A 6,000-nucleotide genomic window follows, 5' to 3' on the forward strand; every position below is an offset into this window, starting at 1 on the left:
AACCAACCAATACAGCATCCCAATACTTCTGGGGGCAAATGTCAGTTTTTAAGCAGTTGCATCTTTGAGTAACGCACTATGACGACCCAGATGATAAATGAGTAAGCAAAGTTAATTTAGTCAACCAATAGGAGGTCAGGTGTATGTGTTGATAGAACATTTGTGAGCTTGTACTAACAGTTGAGCTTCACTGCTGCTTCAAGTGATGTGACAAATGAATTTGAGTGCACGAGAAAGAAGCTGGAGCAGAACGATTCCCATCACACATTCTCGGGGTGTGATTTGTGCTCTCCTGCCACATTTGAACCACAGCAATCTGAACATGTAACATAAGAACTGAAGGAAAATGCATTAGCTTGTAATAAAGCATTATAATACCAGATATGGGTCCCTGTTTCAGTTGTGCGAGGCTTTTATTTTTTTCAGCAGTTTCCTCTTTGGCAGAAGGCATCTTAACATTTGGCTCCTGCTCCCTTGAAATCTGTTGATTTGACAGAGTGCCGATACACTCGTCCCTGCACGTCTGAATTCATTTATGTACAGACAGACAAGCAAAGCAGTCACAGAAGCTTCTGAATGTACAGGTACTATAGATATAAACACAGCTGGGTGTAAGCAGGCTTATAGGTCAGCTTTTTCAGACATTTTAGACCAAAGATGAACAACGAGCATGTCATTATTCAAAGCACAATACACCAAAGAAAGTATTCAGTAGAGTACACTATGTATTCTTTTTTTCATTTCTTGTCACAGCCCCACTAGAAAATCCCCCACAAAATAATATTTAAAATAAGCCTCAGTTCACTCACATGACTCTGTTAACACTAATGCTGACATTCACATTACTAAAAAGATTAGTTTTGTTATATAATATTGTCATAAATCATGAGGAGACATATCTAAATCTACTGTCAGCAGGCAACTTAAAAGTGCGAAGGGTCACCTGACAACAGGAAGTCAAAGATTTGACTTACCACAATCCAGGAGCAGGTTTTTGAGACAGGTAAACCAACTAGGACTGATGGTCTGTTGCACGTGGACACAGACTGGATTAACTCAGGAACAGGAAGCTGCTTATAGCCCAGGTTCTTTGGACATCTGGCCCAAACAGGAAACACACAGATGCACAGTTATAAACATTATCTGCATATACATACAAGTCTACACGCTGCCCACAAACGCTGAAGACGAAGAAGGGGCACTGAGTAATGGTTTGAAACAGGCTGTGAAAACTCGCCAGTGAGGCAAACAGACTTTTTTCTCTTCTGAAAACACGCAATCATGTCCTCCAACACATTTACCAGTCATCTGCAAATACCATTATCACTTTCACATTCCCATGAGGTCTGGGCACATTAGTATAAAGGATGCTTCTAGACACACCCTTAAAAATGCCACCTTTATAAATACACAGTTTACTCCCAGGTTACAGTGCTGAGTGGATGCTGAAGGCAGAATGATCCATGGACTTGAAGACAAAGTGTTTACAGCCTCACAATCAGAAGCTACCTGTGAGCTTGTACACACTGGCAGCAGCTTTAAATGGATGTCCCTCTGGGACATAAACAGGAGAAAAAAATGAACACCTAAAACAATTTTTAACCACGGCTGTAAAGGAGATGATTCATTGACAAATCCCCATAATGACCCTTGCTCGTACTCTTTTGGGCTCCAAAGAGACAGTGGACTCCACACCTACCTGGAAAATAATTAAAAGTTATTTCCTACTTGCCAAAAATAATATCCCTTGGTAGCCCTGCTTTAAAATGGCACTTTACATCTGAACCTAACAAAGCATTTTGGATGAAATAAGTTGTGATGGCTGCAGTTACAGCCACACAGTGGTAATAGCCACCAAATATTAGAGGCTTACACATAACACTACACTCACATTTTTCTTTCTTTAAATATAGGATTTAATTTACAGGATAATAAATAACTAGTTTTGGTTTAGAATTAATTTACATATTCACATAATACTGCATTCTAAAATAAGTGCGCACATTTTAGTTTAGACTGTTATGTATGATTTAATCTTTGTTTTCTGAGTGACCTCAGTTGCAGCTGCTCCAGTCCTTTGATTGATGAGCCAAGAGGTGGAAAAGGGGAGGAGCAAGCCTATATGGAGACCAGCAAATTGGCACATACCATAACTCTGGATCAGGAGGGGAATTGGAAATTATTATGCTAGTTTCAGTTAGGTTGTTTGTGTTCTACCCCTTTTTTTGTGTTTTTGTGTGCTGATCAGCGACTATTTAAGTTTCCCCTTTGTTTACGTAGGTCAGTTTGTTTGAGTTGCTAGTATTGTTTGAGAGATCAGAGCAGAGATCATCCTCCATCAGTCCTCCTAGAGCACATGGACACGACTTCTCTCTCATTTAAAAATGCTTTCACATTATAACAACAATAACAGTAATAGTAATAATAATAACAACAATTTCTCCATGCAAAGAAATACTTTTATTCAGTTAGATTTATCCTTGTGTATATTGGAATGGCCTTCTCTGGAAACAGTCTTGAACCCAGAACTGTCACCTGCCACTGCAACAACAAAGTGCTTCACAGCATTACTGGATAAAACTCTTTTGGAGACATTTCAAAGTTACACTGACATTAAAGCTATTTGGTAAAAAGCACCCCTGAATCCAAAGTGACTTTGAGAGTGCACCAGTTTCCAGTCTTAATGGCAATAAACATTGCAAGCACACAAGGGGGAACGTGTCAGTCATGGGGAAATTATTATTTTGAATCCATTATTCCACTGTGGACGTAACAACATGCTTTCATTATGTTCCTTTTGACATTAGAAATTTGTCTTGCTTAATCACACAAACTCTTAAGATTTGGCAGGAGGCAGTGCTGGTTAAATGTGTTGCACAATAACACAATAAAAATAACGGCCATGTTCGGCAGATAAATTAGCAGATTTAAGATTATGTAATGAATAAAAAACTAAAATACACCAGTCCAGCCAGTAAGTGAAATGGGAATTTTTAGTATCTTGCCTATGGATATTTGGCATGCAGACCAAATATGCAGCAAGGGATCGAACCACCAACCTTCTAATTATTAGATGACCTCTATCTGCTGAGCTATTCACTATTCACAAGGTTGTGAGTGAATCAATGATGAATAATCAATCAAATCCAACTGAAATTAGATGTTTTAATAATCACCTTCAAATGAACCTTTGCCTCAATACAGTCAGACTTACCTACTGCACATATAATACTTCATCAACCCAATGATGCATCAGTATCACGTTCTTTCAATGGGAGCTCTGTCTTCAAGGAGGCAAATAACTTAACAACAAAAAATGTGCATATCCTGCTCTCTTATCATGAGTCCCCTGTGGAAAAGGAGCTATTACCAGTCATTACCAGTCACTTAAACCGCAGGCAGGCAGATTCCCACTCCTGACGTGTCTGAGATTTCACTATAAACTACAGAGACGGGTACAGTTAAACCAATAAAGCCAGAAATAACCGTAAATTTGCAATGTGCTCTCATGCTTTACATGCATTCGGATTAAAAGTCAGGTATGGCATTTTTACCTCAACTTTGTGAAGGACAGTATATATCAATTACAAATTACTGGTGCTTATTAATGTTTTACAGCTATTTTTGATATGTGCCCCACTATTTAAAAAAGAAAAAAAAGGAACTGCTTCTTGTTGATTGCAAAATGAAAGAAAAAAAAAAAGCTATTATCTGTGGTAGAGCCATCCACCTACTCTTATATAGAAGTAGACAACCAGACAGCTTTCTTTTCTTTTGTCTGTGGTAATTGCAGACTGAAATAAAGATGAAGCCATGCAGCTCTACTTATTTAACCTTTCAGTTTACCCCACAATCTCCACACTCAAGAATCTCAACATTTCTCGCATCAGCAGGAACTATGAAGCCCTGCTTTCTTAGAAATAGCTAAATAGTGACTTTATGCCCGACCTGGCCATATATAATCTTAAAAACCTAACAATACTACAGCTCAAAGAATTTTCCAACTGCACGAAGACTCACAGTTTACATAAATTACTCCACACCTTGTGGACTAAAAATGAGACACAGTATTTTGAAAAGAACACAATTTCTGAACAGTTAAATGCCACCGTGAGTTTTATGTCCCTTGCTTCTAATTTATTGAAGCAATAGTTCCCCAGTCCCCAGATTTTGGACACTGGCTGCTTTTTGACTCATTTTCAATCCAGTCCCTTTTTGTTTTTTTGCTTGTTTGTTAAGCCACTTAACACGTATCTATGAATCATTCAAGCATAAAAAAGCCAATAAACTCAAGGGAAAAATTAGTTTTGTGTCTACACATAACAAAAATATAATAAAAATAAAAAATGAAAGTCCCCAAAAATACATAGCATTTTCTCTCTCTATTTATTAATATAAAGAAATGAAGGATGGCTTAATCCTTCATTTCCTTCACTTAATAATGCAAGTTTTCTGTAGAGGGTAGAGGATAATGTGTTTGTAAAAATGCCTAACTCACCACTACCATCACCTTTAATATTTTTATTTCTGAAGTGCCAAAGTTACATGTAGAAATTTAAAAAAGGGACTGCTGTATGTCTGAATCACTTTTGTTCGGTTAGTGCTCTCCTTGTGGCCTCTAAGTGCAGCCTAGAAAACTTTTGCCACAATCATTCCTTTGTTAAAATGTCAACTTCTCAGTACTGCTGCAAGTAAAAAGTCAACAAAAAACTGCGAGAAGTACAGTAAGTTATTGTTATTTGCTTTAAGATCTCGTTGAACTGTATGAAATTCACGAGTGAGAAAGAACTTTATTGCAAAGACATTTATTACAGTGATACATTAACACACCGCCACATCAGAGACCTGAGAAAACAAACCAAATTCATGTGATTCTGTAGATTTTCATCCATGTAAGAAAAGTTTTTTACATATGGACTGAATAACAAACTAGTAGAGGTTCTGCATTGTTCTGACATGACAAACATTTGATGGTACATATGAATTTAACCAGCAAAAAGCAGCATTACAGTACCAATCCAATCTAAACTTGAACCTTAATCTGGTTCATCTTTGTACCCAGTGTTGTTTAAATTAAGCTATGACCTGTTATAGACTAAGATTCTGAGTTTTTGATGTAAAACAGTAAGAGAAGCATGCCTGCTTTATCATATTAAACATTTTAAACATTTCTTAGTTTAGCTCAAATGATCAAACACAAAATGTTGACTTTTTTATGACTGCGGTACTGAAATACTTCAAACACATGATTTTGTTTTTAATAAAACAGCCACATCATATGTTTGAAACGCTACATATTTTCTATCATCCAGATACGAAGTGCTGAAACCAGTCAAAGGTGACAATGCGAGAAAAGAGAGAATGCAATGCATTGGAAGAAAACTGGAAAAAAAGAGAGCATCAAGAAGCATGTGCTGTAAAAAGACTCTCCCATGGAGGTGCAGCCTTGATGCACTTCTCTCACTGCTCAACTCTTTTCCTTCTAAATAAAAACAACCACAGTCCTAATGAGTAGGAGGAAGAGCAAAGGTGCCCGGGAAAGATGCGGCGCTCCCAAGGACAACATAAGGAGAAATATAGGCACTACTCCTTATGTGCTAATCTTGTCCTGTGCTGTGCAGTTGCATCACTAAAACCTGGATTTAAAAGCTTTAGAAATGAAGATAAGATCGTGCGAAAAACCCGTCAATGGCTTCAACAAAGTAAAATATTGCCACTGCCTTATTACAAGGATCAATGCCATTCATATTTATAATAATAATTTCAAAAAGTGGGGTATTTTAAAGATCTAGGCACATCTATGAAGAAAAAGAAGCAATAACCTGATGTTCCGGCAAATTCCTAGAAAATAGAAGTGAGTAAATTTCTTCTGGTCCATGGCTGATTTTAGAGGTTATGTCAAAAGAAATGAAATATAAGAAAAATTAAACCAGGGAGTCCACATGACAAGGAAGGCAGCTGTGGACATACAGACACACAAATAACTCTGAAGCTCCAAGA

General features: G+C 37.4%; 1 long non-coding RNA gene across 1 annotated transcript; it reads right to left on the reverse strand.

Annotated features, from left to right (window-relative positions):
• Positions 1-391: 391 nt before the first annotated feature.
• On the reverse strand, positions 392-2,079 carry LOC102209684 (uncharacterized). Its single transcript, XR_312039.1, has 3 exons — positions 2,054-2,079; positions 975-1,098; positions 392-523 (listed from the first exon to the last, which is right to left on the reverse strand). It is a non-coding gene; the product is annotated as an uncharacterized LOC102209684 (long non-coding RNA).
• Positions 2,080-6,000: the final 3,921 nt, after the last annotated feature.

Source organism: Pundamilia nyererei, unplaced genomic scaffold (genome assembly GCF_000239375.1).
Source record: "Pundamilia nyererei isolate P.nyererei 1_Seehausen unplaced genomic scaffold, PunNye1.0 scaffold00152, whole genome shotgun sequence".
Classification (NCBI taxonomy): domain Eukaryota; kingdom Metazoa; phylum Chordata; class Actinopteri; order Cichliformes; family Cichlidae; genus Pundamilia; species Pundamilia nyererei.